This window comes from Heterocephalus glaber, unplaced genomic scaffold, assembly GCF_053883595.1.
Source record: "Heterocephalus glaber isolate CG9 unplaced genomic scaffold, H.glaber_assembly_v1.0 deba00000281, whole genome shotgun sequence".
Taxonomy (NCBI): Eukaryota; Metazoa; Chordata; class Mammalia; order Rodentia; family Bathyergidae; genus Heterocephalus; species Heterocephalus glaber.
This window is the reverse complement of record NW_028258139.1, coordinates 16123897-16140402: the sequence shown is the minus strand read 5'-3', so window position 1 is coordinate 16140402 and position 16506 is coordinate 16123897. Positions and strand designations below refer to the sequence as shown.

General features: G+C 45.1%; 1 protein-coding gene across 12 annotated transcripts in view; it reads right to left on the bottom strand.

Annotated features, from left to right (window-relative positions):
- Trappc9 (trafficking protein particle complex subunit 9) overlaps nucleotides 1–16506 on the bottom strand; it is a 737148-nt gene that overhangs the window by 135231 nt on the left and 585411 nt on the right. The window lies entirely within an intron of this gene.

The window sequence follows — 16506 nt, the reverse complement described above, 5'->3', positions numbered from 1 at the left end:
CATTCCTTCCTGGACACAGAGAACACTGACAATTACCTGATCCCCTAAACCCCAAAAGCCCACTGGAAACACTCCTTCAATCCTTGAGCTCTGCCTGACATCTCTACATACTTCCTAATCCAGCCAGATGAACCTGCCAGCCACCATAGGTCCACAGATACCACAGCCCCTGGCCCCTGCAGCTTCCTAGGCCTCAGAACCCACATATTCTCCTTCAGATCTCTGCTCAAGTCCATATCCTCCATCCAGCCCCTTCACTGCTTGTCTGAACCTGTTGGCCTTCCAGTGGTTTCTGGAACACATCAGGCTCTCACTGCATCAGCCCTAGAACTCATGGCTGGACCCTGGAATGTTCCTCTCCTGAGCCTTCACCCAGTTGGATCCTTCCCACCCTGCAGGCTGGAGTTTGAGAGCCTGGCCTAGACCACCCCAGCTACAGCAGCATCCTCACTCGTCCCCTCACCTTATTCCCTACTGAAGTATTCTATTTATTTCTGGCAGAACATTGATTGTGAACTTAAAGATTTGTCTCTGGATTTGCTAACTGTCCATCAGCTCTTTTGAAATTTAGCTCTCCGAGGGCAGAGATCTTCTTGGTGTTGTTTACCAGTTTCCTAGGCCTAGAATAATGCCTGGCACACTCAGTGACTCAGTAAATAATTAGCTGAAGAAATGAAGGAATGAATTAAAAGCCTTCTCTACACCAAGCCAATGTTTCTTTCTTCCTGCTCACTGCTCGCCAGTGCCTTATACCCAATACCCACATCTGGTTCCAGCTCCAGTTCCCAACCTAAGATCTTGCCTGTGGGAGGAGGCACTCCGAGAATTCATTGTGGATGCTCTAGTGACCTGTAGCCTGTCCCCACCTGAGACTATCATAAGTATGAAAGTAAGGGTGAGCTTACTGATGTGTGATCCCTACAGCTTTTAGCACACAGTAGGTACTCAGTAAAGGTGCAATACACAGATGGAGATGGGTACATAAGAAGAAAAAGTTTCTTCCTACGATCCCCCTAAGCCCTGGCTCCAACTGAAAGAGGACTGAGGGCCAGTGAAGAGATAAAGTAGGCATTTTGTATTCCTGCCACACTGTGCTATAGTCAAAATCTTCAGCAAAATGGTGCTTCGATTGCTTTTGGCCTTTATTCAGACAGGAACTGGTGTCTAGGGTGTGTGGGGTATGAGATTACACCCAAAGATGTGGTTTGGGGAGCCATGGTGGATGAGGAAAGAGGCACTGCAGCATCAATAAATCTACAAGGCTTGGCCCAGAGTATAGCATGGAGCCCTGGCCACCCCAGGCAGAGGCCCTGCTCTGAGAATGTGGGCAGCACTTTTGTAGCAAGAAAAGTTCTTAAAATTACACTTACTGGTTTTTTCTGGTTATTTAAGTAAACAGCTTATCATAAAAAATTGGAAAATACAGAAAAGCATAAAAAAGAAAATAAAGACATAATCTAATACTCTTATGCTAATATCTTAATTCCCCAGTCTTGTGAAATACTTGTATTTTAATGTGGTTGAAATCATTATATCCATACATATATAAATCATTATGTATTCATTATTATACACATATATATACACACATAAGCATAATTTTGTCTTGTTTTATCTTCTCAATATACAGTACTATGAGTTTTTCATGCCATTTAAAAATCAGTCTGCCAAAAACTTAATACAATAACCTTACTTAACAATTTCCCTATTTTTTGAGCTCTCAGTTTGTTTTCACTTTCAAAAGATATTATTGTACAAAGGCTTTGACAAACATCTCTGCTCAGGGTCCTGTCTGCACTGACAAGAGGCTCACAGGATCTCTTCCTGCAAGTGGGGCTGCAGGTCTGCAAGTGAAGGTTTCCAGCTGGGTCTGTGAAGCCCCTCCTTGGAGCTGCAGAGGGCACCCAGACCTCTCCCTGCATCCTTGCCAATCATGGAGGGTCACTTTTTAAGCTTTGCTAGGAACAGGCAAAATGCTATCTCACTGAGGTTTTAAGGTGTGGGTCTAAGTCATCCTTGAGGTTGAACACTTTTTTCAGAAGCTTACTAACCATGGATGTGTCATTCTTTCCCCATAAGTTATCTACATGGATATCAAGACAACTTTTAAGTTTTGACCCAGCAAAAAGCTCCCATTGTTTCCCCACCTCAAAGTTAGATTGACTCAAACTAGTGCTATCTTCAAACAAAACGTCAGAATATTTCCTAAATTCTTCTAAAGAGCAATTTAAATTCAGTGCCTGAAAACTGAGAGAAACTCATAACTTTCACCTTTCAATGAGTTTGCAAACATCTCCAGCATTGAACCCTCCATGACAGGACAGGCTCCACACACAATGCCCTACTAGGGAGTATCCAAAAAGTCATTCCAGATCAAGGTTAATGCATCTGGAAAGTCACAGCAACATCACTGGATATCATTAGCCTCTGAATTCATATAAAAAGGCATGAACAGGGACTGTACCTGTCTCCTCGGGCTAAGGTATAAGAAGGCATGGTCTTTGAGATGGCTCCTGAGAGGTGGCAGGGCCAGCCTTTGCCCAGGGAGCCAGCCACCCATCATAACAGTTCCTTGGTTTTCACTGTTACTGTGGTTTGTTAATGTCATTACTGGAGCGAAAGCATCCCGCCTAGGGTGAGGGTGGACCACCTGTTGCTCATGGATGGCCTGGGACAAGAATCCTTCTCTGGATCCCTGCCCAATACTGTCCCAGGAATGGGAGTACTTCTACAAGGACACCAGAATGGAAGCATTCTCCTGTGGCAGCCATTTGCCAACTCAGGGAGCAACACCCAGGGGCAGGCTGGGAGCCTGGTGAAGCAAACTGTGTCACCTGGAGCCCTTCCACATGCTCCTTGACTTCCCCGCATTCCACTCGTTGGTGTAAATCAGAAAGACTGCTCACTGACTAAGAGTCACACTAAGAAGAGGGGTTCACACATATAAACACACTTGGCACTTCAGGATGGTCCTTTCAGTTTGGTCAAAGGGACCAGACTCAACTCAAAGGCAGACGAAAGAACCAGGCCCTGCACATATCTTTGGTGGATCTTATCAAACACATGATCAAATTTCAGCTGTCCTACAACGTACAGAATGTGGGAAAAAGAATTCCCAGCTCTTTCTTGGACAGAGAACTAATATCTAGAATATATAAAGAACTCAAAAAAATGAGATCCCCCAAAACAAAAGACCCAAACAAACAAAAAAAAAGGGCAATGGAAATGAATAGTCACTTCTCAGAAGAAGTATAAATGGCTAATAAATACATGTAAAAATGTTCACCATCTCTGGCTATTAGAGAAACACAAATCAAAACAGCTCTGAGATTCTACCTTACTCCAGAAAGAATGGCTCTCATCAAGAAATCAAATAATAACAAATGCTGGTGAGGCTGCAGGGAAAGAGGGACCCTTCTACACTGTTGGTAAGAATGTTAACTAGTACAACTATTATGGATATCAGTATGGAGATTTCTCAAAAAAACAAAACAAAACTAGAAATTCCATTAGACCTAGCTATTCACCTACTAGGTATCTTCTCCAAAGAGTTAAAGACATCATATTACAGTAATGCATGCATACCTATGTGTATAGCAGCACAATTCACAATAGCTAAATCTTGGAAGTGATTATGTGTCCATTAACAGATGAATGGGTAGAGAAAATATGGTATTTATACACAATGGAGTACTACTCTGCCATAAAGTTGGACAAACCTGAGTCATCTGTAGAAAAATGGATGCACCTTAAAACCATAATGATAAATGAAATAAATCATACACCTAAACTTAAATATCTCATAGTTCCCCTCATATTAAAAACCCAAAGTATAAATAAAGAGCAAAATAAAAGGTAGATGATAGGAAGTAGAGAGACAGGTCTTTTGCAAATGGGAAGGGGCCTAGGAGATGGAGGGAGGGAGGGGGAGAGGGGATGAAAAAGGCATTGAGGTGAGTTATGTACATGCACCAACCTCCCCACAAGGTATATAATCATTATGTGCTGCAAACATGTAGTAATAAAAAATAAAACTTGAAAAGACAACAAATTTTAGCTCTTCCACGAGGCTCACCCAACCACATAACCCCCCAAACATTCTCCTCCTGGACAGTCGAGTCCCCTCACGACATTAATGTCCCTCACAGTCTGTAAACAGACTAGCACTGATTATTTTTACATTTGTTTTATTGTTTGGTTTTGCTTTTTCATGTGATTGGGGCTAACAACCCCACACTGTTAGATTCTAACAGCGAAATAAGATGGTAGATACAGCTGCCATCACAACCAGCATCCAGTATCACTGAGGAAGAGACTGAGGAGCCGAGAAGTTCAGGAAATAAAAATGAAAAGCAAGGCCATAGAAGAGCTTAATTTCAAATGTCAAATTCAGTTCTGACCCCAAATTTCTAACATGATTTGACTGTGTTCACCTTTGATGAGCTGGAGTTAAATAAAATTAATACCATCAATGAATGCCATTTCCAGGTGTAATTTTATAAGCAAATGTGACAGTGATAGTCAAGAGTTGGCACTAAAAAAGGTGCTGTGAGTTTTTAAATTTTCTGTTGAAAAAGAGGTGGTTTTTAAAATGCCACATCCCATGTTTCAGTCTTTGAGCAGCTGATGATCACATTAGGGAAGTCATAATGATGATATTCAAATACAAACCAGGGAGTCAATTTTTTCTTTTTGAGAATTATGAGGGAAGTCGGGTTTAAAAGGATTGTGTATACACAATTAAGCTGAACTTTCACTGGGAAATAACTGACAATTATGAGATACAGTCCCGGTCTGCATGGTACATCACACAGGCATCTGTAACCACACAGACTACAGCCCCTGCTCCCTTCTGGCATGTACCACAGGACAGGTAGGAGGGAAGCGACCCCTTCCACAGTGGCCCGCGCCAAGTCAGCGGGGATCCTGGTGGACAAGTAAATTGTGAATGGTGAAATCTGGGTGGCACTCAAAGAGAACATCTCTTTAAAGCTCACACATCAGTTATAGTAAACAAACAAACAAACAAACAAACCCTTCCTTATTCTCTCTCTCTCTCTCTCTCTCTCTCTCCCTCCTTCCCTCCCTCCTTCCCTCCCCAGGAATGAGGAAACTAGGGCCTTCAGACTGGGCTACATCCCTAACCCTTCTTATTTCTTATTTTGATATAAGGTCTCACAGAGTTAATCAGTTGCCCAGGCTGGTTTGAACTTAACAATCCTCCTGCCTCAGCCTCCCAGAGTGCTGAGATCACAGGTGTACACTACCAGGCCTGCCTTATTTTATTTATATAAGCTGTACTCTAAAAACCAAATTGCCTCAGTCCAGGGAGAGCTTCTCTAGGTCATACTAATGGCAGGCAACAACACCCATGACACCTGGCGTGCATAGGCTGCCTCAGTACCATGCAACAAGTTTCCTTGTCACCAATTCCATCCTCAGAGCAGCCCAGAACGGACAACAGCTATGTGTGGTAGAAAATCAGGCAGTTTGCCCAAGGACACAGAGAAGGCAAGTAGGTCATGGGGAATTCAAAGCCAGACTTGGCAACTAGAACTTGTGGGGAGTGACAACTACAGGGGTCTGGAGAGCTATCCCAGGTCTTGAATTCTGTACCTGCACTGATGTGGGACCTGAAAGTGACACTGTTCCGGGCTCACAAGGGACCAGCTGTGGCCCACATACCTGCAGTGTTGGTTCCTAGATCCCCCTGGGTCTGGAAGTCCCACAGAAGAGAAAGCCAGGGACAGCCTCATGCTGCGCTGAGAAGCCTCTGTATCACATGGTCTCCTCATATGCCTACAGAGATCCCATGTCACTGCCTTTGTCTTACAGAGGGCTGAACCAAGCTTGTGAGAGTGGGAAGAGCCCAGTACCATCCCCAGAGTGTCGTAAAAGAGCTCAGGAGCCAGCCCTTGCTCCCTGGAACAAATTCCACTCACCCTGAGGACACTGCCAGACTCACCCTTCCCCGAGAAGTCTCCTGCCTCCCTCACAGACTGATAAGCCTGCTGGGAATCTGCATCCAATCCTTTGCTGCTTTGCACCCAGCTCACTGCCTGAGGCCCAAGACTAAGCCTCGGCTACTTCAGTATCTCCACAGCCCAGCACTGGCAAGAGAATGTGCTCATGAAGGAGGCTGTCTAGGGAACCTCTGAAGCAAGTCCCTCAAATAATGATAACCATGTACATAAAATGTGTATTTATTTATTCTGCCTTACAGGGAAGGCAGAGATGCTTCTGATGCCTGAAGACCGCCACTGCTCCACCAAAGCCTGCTTAGAGGTATTGGGATTGCAGGAGCCTCCCTCTTGCACTGGCCAGTGTGATTTGGAGAAGCACAACTCTTTACCTTGCATTTCTATAGATGAACATTTATTTTAAGACTTTGAAATACATTCTTTTCTCAGTACAGAATAGTGCTTAATAAAATAAGATTCACCCTGCATGCCACTGGCTGCCAGCTGCCCTCCCTCTCCAAAGTGCTAAAGGTGAAGTACAGTCTGGCCTCCTGCAAGATGGGCTGTTTTTAATTGATTTCCTTCTACATGGGCCTCCTGAGGGAGCAGCCTTTGCATTTTAGCCAGGACACCACTGCTATGTGTGCAGGAATTCAGGTGTGCACTGCTCGAGACAGGATGTCAACCCAGGGCCACCTCCCAAAGTTGGGTCTCATGGAGGAGAGAGAGGAAGGGGAGAGGAGCAGGGCTCTGGTCCTCAAAACTGGTTCCTAGTTCCATTTGCACATTAGTTCTGTGACTAGAGGAAGCTACCTGCACGTCTCCAGGCCTTGGATGCGTCACCCACGAAATGGATACCTCACTCTTGAGGGCTAGTCTTGATCTGTGAACATTCACTTAAATTGCTTGGCACATAAATGATGCTCCGAAAATTATAGTTGTTACTTTTGGAGGTAATGAAAATGCTTTAAAATACATTGTGATGGTTGCACAACCCTGTGAGTACTAGATATCATTGAGTTATACTCTTCAAATGGATGAAATGTATGGTATGTATATCATATTTCAATAACGCTGTTATAAAAGATAATGGCTCTCACGGGAAGTTACACTAAAGATCAAGTGCGATAGTGTTTAGGAAGATATTTTGTGGGACATAAAATGCCAGATAAGTGCTGGGCATCTGGTATACACTCATTGTCCTGTTTTCATAAACATTTCACTGGAGCTAATAGTACCAAGGTGTCTTCCTTCCACGAACCCTCACCTCTGCTGGGCACGGCTGTTTTCCTCACCTTTCATTACCAGAGTGCCACACAGTGCACATATCAGATGGAGTGCTCAGAACCCTGCTTGCCACCTCCCTGAGGAGCACTGAAAACCCTCCTGATACTTATCCAGCCTGCTCCTCTCTCAGGGAGTATCTGGGTTCCCCAGGGCTGCTTCCTGGTGTTCTCCAGACATTTGCACTGAGACTGAAATGACCAGTAGGCTCTTTGTAGGTTTTCTGCTATTCCCAGAAAGTCCGAAAAACCTGGGTCCTCCTGGTCTACTTCTGCTCCTCTGTGCTGTTAGGCAAGTATCTGGTCCCTTAGCTGCTGTCCTGGTCTGCACAAGACGGAGCGTCTTGCTGCATAGTTCCTTTCACCTAAGCGAGGCCCAGGACAGGGTACAGAGCTGGTGCTCAGCAGTGCTGGGCTCTCCTGCTTTCTGAGTTATCACAGAAAATCAGCTGTTTTGAGGTTGTCCTGCTCCATGTGACCAAGGGATCTCGGGTGCCGCCTCGATTTCTCCAGAGGGGCATGCTCTGCTCATAGTACACGGAAGAGCCACCACTGTTGGCAGGGCCTAGGTGCAGGAGTTTGGGGAGAATCAGCAGCATCTGCTGAGGGAGACATGTCACAGCCCCAAGTTTCCTTAAGTGAAGAGTTGACCCATTAACCACATCTCAGGCTCCTTTTCCTCCTTTTAAGTTGTTCTTGACTAAAACTGGCTGGATTTGAGGAGTGGAATCAAGAAGTACAGTGGACATAGAACTTGCTTCTGCTGCATCATCTTTGCAGTGGGCACAGCTACCTTTCCATTTTCAGGCATCTCTTAAGACAGCAGATGTAGCCAGGAGGACCAGACAGCTCCCTTCCCACCACGGAGGACACCCACTGTCTCCTGGAAGCACAGACTCACGGGACCACCTGGTTAGTTTCCTGAGGCCCAGCAAGGTCTTAGCCACCACACAGCATTCCCAGGTAATGTGTTAGGTATGGACATAAGCACTATCACAGCTTCAGCAAATGCTGTCCGGGCAGAACCCAGACGGGGAGGTAGCCCTCACAAAGCATTTTCAGAAGAGAGGAAATCATACAAGGTGACATAAAAAGGAACCATGGAAGGAGGTGAGGAGTAGGAAGGAACCATAGAGAAAAGAATATTTCATCTAGGCTTTGCAATGATCACATATACTAACTTGTTTATCATTTCCTTCCAAGATGAGTCCTTAAAATGGGTTTTAATTCCACATAGCAGGGAGGAAACTAAGACTCAGGGAATAATGTGACCAGCAGGAGTCAGGTCCCCCAGAAGCCTCAGGCAGTACAACTAGGCAGCTGAGGCATGGATGGCCCTGCTCCTCCTTCCATTCCAGGTGGCACCTAGAACACTGCCTGGAGTCCCCATGTCTAAGGTTCCAAAGTAAGGCTCTACCCTTCCTGTGCACCTCAGGCTGGGGGAGGAGGAAGAGAGGCATAGATCTACTCAACTCACACAGGAACACACACTCATCTTACACCTCCAGGCCAAAGACCTGAGGGTACAGGCAGAAAAGATCTGGAACACCCCCAGCAGGTTTTTACTGAAAAGCAACCCATGGAAGTGTTCTTGACATCTGGGTTTACGAAAGATCATGACCGTGCTCATCAAGCTAATTAGAAGCCAAAGAACCAAAAGAGTCGAATCTTTAAGTAACTTCTTCAGAAGAGCTACAGGTGGACCAGATTGGTAAATCAATTAAAGTGCAGCATGGGGCCCTGACATGCTGCCTGTTTCAAAGGTAAATGAAAACAGACCAGAAGAAAGGCCATATCCAGCCTCTGTGGCAATGAAAATTTCCCTGATAAAAGGAGACGAACCTATGGATTACTATGTTGCATTAGTCTTTTCACAAAAAATCTTTCTAGGCCAGGATGCAAGTTTCCTGTCCTCCACAGGACACTGCCTGCTTTGGAGTAACCCAGAGCCAATCACCAGGATGGCTTCTGGCACACAACAGTGGTGCGGGTCAGGTGGGGCAGGGCTTTGCACCACTGTATCTGCATCTGCCCCACAGCCAGTTCCTGCCAGTGCCCTCACTTTATTCTTACAACCACCCAACCATTATGGCCCACCTCTGACCAAAAAGGAAATAGTCCCAGCTCTTCCCTAAGTTGTGCTTGGCCACAGGAATGCCACATGATGCATCAGAGGAGCTCTGATGAGGCAGACATGGCCATGGATCCAGTGGAGCAAAGCCCCCTTGCGACACATAGCACGGGGGATGGGGAGAGGTCCCTTCAGTCCCCAGAATGGAGCCAAAGCATGTGTGAGTCATCACAGGTTATCTCTGCTCTGTTGACATGACCTGAGGGAGTGTCATCAGTGAAGTGAATACAACACCTACCTAAACAGAAATGGCATGGCTTAATGGGGATGGTATAGTCTGAAAAAGAAAACCTTTCAGAGACTCTAGTGTTTTACTGCTATTATTCCAGCATAACTCCTCACTGGTACCTCAACTTCAATATATGAAAACTAGAAATGCTCTATCCAAGCCTATTTCTTCCCAAAACTTGTCCCTTCCATGTGTCCCTGCCCTGTGTGGCCCATTCAGAGCCATGGCTTGCCTCCAGGCCTGCTCAGGTGCCAGGTATGTGCACCTGCCCTGCCATACCTTGCCTCTCCAAGCTGCTCCCACCTGTATCCCCTGGCTCCTTCTCTGTGGGCTGCAGTGAGGGCAATGTCACAGTAGCTCCCACCTCCTGCCTCCCCTCACCAGCACTCTTTACCTAGCAGCTGCTAATTTCTCTGTGGTAGAAATCAGGTCACTTATGAATATAGCTGGCCTAGTAGGGGTGACAGTGTGGGAAAAGTATGTGCAGACTCCAAAGAGCCTGGGAGCATGAAAGGAGTGAACAGGGGAGGCCCTGTGCATAGACCAGTCTGCAGGATTTAGAGTGGTACATTTTCAAATAAGAATGACCAATCAGAAAACAGAAATGCCAAATTACAGAACTCTCAAAGGGGTTTACAAATTGGAAACTGCTTAATTATCATTTGTGTATAAAATCACATTCTCATCATCATCAACAAATAGCATAAATACCAAATATATTTATAGAACACATATATGGAATAACATGATATAAATTTAGAAAATAAAATTTTGAATACATTTCCAGTAAGGCAAAATCCATTTACAGAGGAATTAGAACAAAAAAGTATGAATACCTAACGTGCAGATGTCTTCATTTGGACCAGGCCCTGTGTGGTCCTATCCTAAGTTCCTCCTGTGCTTCACTCTCTTGGGTGGGGCTCACAACAGAAGAACTGACAGCCCACTGGACCCAGCACCCTCATTTAACCTCAGGGGACCCTGAGTGGCAGGTATTGTCATTCTCATTTTCATCGATGAGGAAACCGAGGCTCCTAAGGACTTGGATCTAGTGAGGGACACAACAAATAGGCCAGGAAAGCTTCCCAAGACCCTGAGTGGCAATGAGGTGTGGATTGGAGAGGAGTGGTCCCCAGCTGTTAAGACCCTCAGCTAAGACATATTCATGCAGCAGGAGCTGCAGGCAGGAAGGTAAGTGTGGATGGGGCAGGCACTGAGGCCTTGAAGTGGTGTGAGAATGATGATGCCTGAGTGTGCACCTGTGACTTGGCAGAGTCTAAGCAGACATGACATGACCAGAGTCTCTATTTGGACTCTGAGGGAGGAGGCTGGCTCCAGCACTGACTTAACAGAAGACGGGTTTCAGAGTCAGATGGAAGCAGGAAGAGGTGATCAGGGTGTGGCCATAGCCCAGGAAAGACTAAGGGCTACAGGGACATGGACCCCTAGGCAGGGCTAGAACTGGGAAGTCAACCTCAAGGGGAAAGTGAGACCTGCTGAAAACGGGTGCAGGTTAAGGAATGGCATGACCCTGAGTGTTAACCCAACTGGAACACTATCCACACTCACGGACACAGGTGCAGGACCCAACACAAGATCAAACTCTACTTTGTGAACAGACCATGTCACCCAGGGGAGGGGAACTTGTTCCACCATAAATTGAGCTTGGAAACAGCCCAAGTGCCCATCAACTGGAAACTGGATAAAGAAGATGTGGGGTTCTTTTTTTATAAAATGGAGTACTACTCAGCCATTAAGAATGAGAAACTAGAGACACTTATAGCTAAATGGATGCATATTGAGGCCATACTCTTAAGTGAAATAAATAGGACACAAGTGTAAATACCGAGTAGTTTCTCTTGTGTGAGAAACTGAAAGTGTAAATAAGAATTAAAATGATTAAAATGAATAATTGATCATTTGAAATAAGAAGAAAAGGTCCAAAGGGGTAGGGAAGTGGGAGGGGAAGGGGAAAGGAAAGAAGGGAAAGGAAAAATTATGAGAAAAGGAAAAAATGGAAGCAAAGTCTGTGTAAATAGGGAAGGGCGCACAGGGAATGGGGAAAAAATAAGAACCAAAATACATCATGTACAGGTACAAGCACCCCATGATAAATGTAAACGTATTGTATACCTAAAATGTACCAATAAAAGAATTTAAGCAACAACAACAAAAAAATTGAGTCCTGCTCGACAGAAGCAGCAGACTCCCAGCTCTGGGGGCCCTCCTTTCCAAGGGAGTCTGTCTCACTGCATGCAATAAATCTTGCCTTTGCTTTGCAACTTCTCTAGTCTCCACTCTTTTATTTCTATACTTGACTGAGAATTGAGACCTGGGAATGAGTCAAGGTTGGTGGTTGTGCTTCAGACATGACAGGCCTGAAATAAAGCCTTGGGTGTCATTCCAGAGATACCTAATTTAGTCCTGGTCATTCCAAAACTAAGCTATTCTGAGGAAGCTCTTGACACAACAGTACTAGAGTTGTCACAATACAGTGATGCCCCAGCCCCTGCTCATTACATGTAGATTCTCCCACCCTATCTCCTTGCTGAAGAACTCCCCAGGCCTTATTAGACAGCACTGGCAATGTCTCCTGCTGCTCCCACTCCCACTCCCACTTCCACTCCACACCTTGTTCACATTACCTCAACACTGCTCCTGCATTCTGGGCCTCAGCCCTACCTTTAACCTGGCTAAGCTACCTACCACCCACCTCCTTCGCATGCCCTGCATTTCTAGTGGTTCCTCTGGTGAAGCACACAGAAAAGATCAGCATAGCACCTATAGAGTTCTCTGAAGGGCAAAGACATACATCAGTATCCTCACCTTCCTGACACCTGGCATGATGCTTCCACACAGTAGGTGCTGAAGAAAAGAGACACACAAGCATCTTTTTTGAGGACAGAAGAAGTATCTTCTCTGGGGACTACTCAGAAGGGAGCAGAGCACATGGGGTTTGAGGGAACTCCAACAGAGCATCATCTTTCCACCCTGAAAACCAGGAAAGGCGGGGGGGGGGGGGGTCCTATAGGCTACAACATATGTATACAGAGGAAGGGGGATGAAGATTAGAGGGAACAAGGAAGGGGGATCTTTGAACTCTGTAAATGTTCACAGGTTTCAGAATCAGCCCTGAGAGGCCAGACCCAACCCAACAGTATAAAGGTGAAGGCAACAGAACTGGGTTTTGGTGCTTCAGGTCTCCCTCTGAGTTATGTACTAGGTCTGACCAGCCAAGCAGAGACTTGAGAACTTGACTGAGATTTGCACCTCCCACTCTAGTACCTCAGCCTGGTTCTTGAGTGACAACTGTGTGAGACAGACCTAATGGTGCCCTGAAGCCAGCTGGTACCTCCTCACAAGAACCGGTGAAGTCCTCATGCAGTGACATCATATTGATCTTTTGTAACTTGCCAGAGGGTAGGTATCTGCATTACAAAACTGAGCAGATGCCTAATCCAGGGTTCGTTGTGCAAAGCTGACCAGGTCACTACTGGACAGACCCAAAACAAGGGCATAGAGTATGTGTGTGTGTGGGGGGGTGATCTTGGAGATCTAACCTCCCACCCAAACAAGAACAGGTAAAACTTAGGGGCACAGCCTTGCTAGAATGCCAAACCCAGCCATCACTGGGCATGTGAGAGGACCAGAGTTCACCAAGAATAATATCCACACTGTCCAGGACACAGAGGAATGCAACCTGGCATTTAAAAAATTCCAAACCAGGGAAAGGTGACCAGTTTTAGTTCCCCAGAGCCAATGCATGTCATCCTCCAGGTGATAAAACAACCTGACAGTCTTCAGAGCAGCCATTACACCCTGCAGCAAAAGAAAATGCACCTGAAATGAACTCTGAAAAAGAGGCAAATAGAAATCTTACGTTTAAGATGTAACTGAAATGAAATTCAAAGATACCACTGAGTAGATGAGCTCATAGTAGAATGGAGGCAGCAGAAGAGACAGTAAGTGAAGTCGAAGGTAGACAGATTATGAAAGAAAACACCAATGAACTGGACTTCATCAAAACCTGAAACTTCAACCTTCAAAAGCAAAAATTACAGACTAAGAGGAATGACAAAACATAAACCACACCAAAGGCTTATACCCAGACTATATAAAGAACCCTCAAAACTCAATAATAGAGACACAACCCAGTTGTTTAAAAGTGGATAAAATATTTAAAGAGACACCACAAAAGGTGGTGAATGATCAGTGAGTACCTGAGAAGGTGCTCAGCATTAGCCATCATCGGGATATGAATGCTGTAAAACTACAGAGAGAAACACGTCCATTGGAAAGGCTATGAGGAAAATGGCTGGCTTATGAGCACTGCCAATAGCACTGAGGGAATGCACCTCTCATTCACGGCTTCAGTTGATGGAATGTGATGCTGCCACAAGAAACACACCACTTTGATCCTTTCTTGGTCAGCTGTCTATAGTCTGTTCATTCCCACAACTAGGCATTCGCCAGAGAAGCAGAAACATATGTCTATATAAAGACTTATGTACGAATGGTAGTAGTAGCTTTCATTATAATAGCCAAAACAGTAGACACAACCCAAATGCCCACCACAGGTGAAAAGATAGGAAAATAATGCTATAGTAGAATAAACTACTAAGCAGCTATAAAATGGAATGAACTATTGTTCATTTCAACAAAGCAGGTGAATCACAGAATCATTATGCTGAGTGATGTCAGACAAATATGAGTACATACTATAGGACCCTATTCATAGAAAATTCTAGAACACATAAGCTAATCTGTAGTGGCTGAAGGCTGGACAGTGGTTGGCTGAGGACAGATTGAGAAAGGCCATGGATAACTTTTGGGGAGCAACTGAAACATTTCTTATATGGAATGTGCTAGAAACTTCTTAGGTATCTACTTTTGTTGATCAAATTGCACACTCTAAATATGTGCAGTACCTTAACAATCCTTCTGTAAAACTCCACCAAAAGATACAATGTAAATGTTTCTAAACCCCTGGAAAAGTATGGCTTCTAGATTTGAACCCTAGGTCTGGCAAGAGACAGAACTTCAACTTCTTCGACCTGTTTCTTTGTCTGTAAAACGGGAACGTTCATGGTTTGTGTGCAGCTCTCAGGGCTGTGGTCAGTCCTGAGAGAGTTCATGGCTGGAAGATCTGCACTGGCGTTGGCGTGAACTGAGCCAGCGTCACTGCCATAGGCCTTGAAGTCCTCCTGCTCCTGAATCTCATATGGCGAGCTGCGCTGTCCCCTAGCTCAGGTTCCCCACTCCAAGTTCCGAACCACCATATATGATCTGTTTATACCACCTGGTGAGTCTTGTCTTATCCTATTATCGGTTGGTTTTACATCACTCAGCACCTTGGAGCATGGAGGAGGCCCGCATCACAATGAGAATCTCCCACAGATACTGGCCAATGCCTGGCCAACAGAGCTTAATACCACTAAGGAAGAGAGCAGTGGTGGTGGTGGGGTCTCCATGGCATGTTTTCCACTTTCCAATAGCAGGTCCACTTCATGGGAAATCTGTAAATAGCACATCCCTAACACAATCAAGGATTAGCAAGAATTCTTTGTCTAAAATCTAAAAAGTGATTCTCTTCAAAATGTGCTATTATTAAAAGGTCTATAAACTTTAGGTATCCTGTACTTTCTTGCTGCTTTCCCTGGTAGTCACCCAAGTTGTACCATGTCTGTCAAATGTCAAACAATAAGATCTCTAAGTTTTGCGCAACATGGCACAGAAGAGGGGATCCATAGATGAACATATTTAAAGCTCAATGTTACCATAATGAAACATAAACATACATTTTGGTTAGAAGGTGACTTTAAATAGCTTTAAGATACAGTCATGCTTAGACAAGCAGTGCTGGTCTCAGATTTGGGGAGAAAAGGCTTAGCCTTTCCTGCACCTTGGACAGCCATGGGTTCGTGGCTTTGGTTTTCTCTCCTGGTAAAGTCATCACCCTGCTGGCATCACCTTCCTAATTTGTATGGCTCCATCATCTTCCAGGTGATAACAATGTAACTCTTCTGAAACTAAGCTTCTGCTTTTGCCCTGCAACTTCAAGGTTATGGTACCAGACCCCTGACATGTGTGTTTTTTGTTTGGTTTGGTTTTGGGTTTTTTGGTACCTGGGATAGAACTTGGGACCTTGCGCTTTCAAGGCAGGTGGCAGAACCACTGAGATAAATCCCCAGCCCTGACATGTGGGTATTTGAGGGAGGAACTCTGAAGTACCCCTTAGCCAGAAATTGCAGTGGAGCAAGGCTGTGAGGTACTTGAGGGTGTGGGCTGCAAGGGAGTGGGCTGAGGTAAGGCTGCCCCACCCCAGGATCTACCCTCACTACATTTCCAGCGTGGCTTTCTCTGCTTGACTCTTAAATTTCCTCTTGGGTCCAAAATGCAACCCACTCATCTGTAAGAGGGGTAACCACCACCTTGGTTAGAGTTTTTCCAGGCCCAGGATCCGTGCTTGACACACAGAAAGCCATCAAAATAATGGTCTGCTGCTGTGAGTAGATCAGCTGTTGCTCTAAACTTCTCTAGTATGCGTAATTTAAAGCATATATTTTGAAGCATGTATTTTAAAACATTGTGTATGCCACACAGTACATGCTAGACAGTCCTAATTTTACTTCTCTCATTTCTGGTGTCTCCTGGGTGTCTTAGATGTGACAGATGAGGGGATGATACTTATGAAGGTCTACACCCTTGAGCCTTGAATATGCACTTACCCAACTTTCAGATTCCTGGGAGGGACGGGCATTGTAGTGAGCCTAGGACCTTCAGCCAACCTGAATCTACATATGAACAACAGTTAGAAGAGCTAAATGCAGACAAAATGTTTCTCACAGCAAATTTTGACTATGGTGTAGGTAGGATGTATGTTTGCCTCAGGATTACATGCAA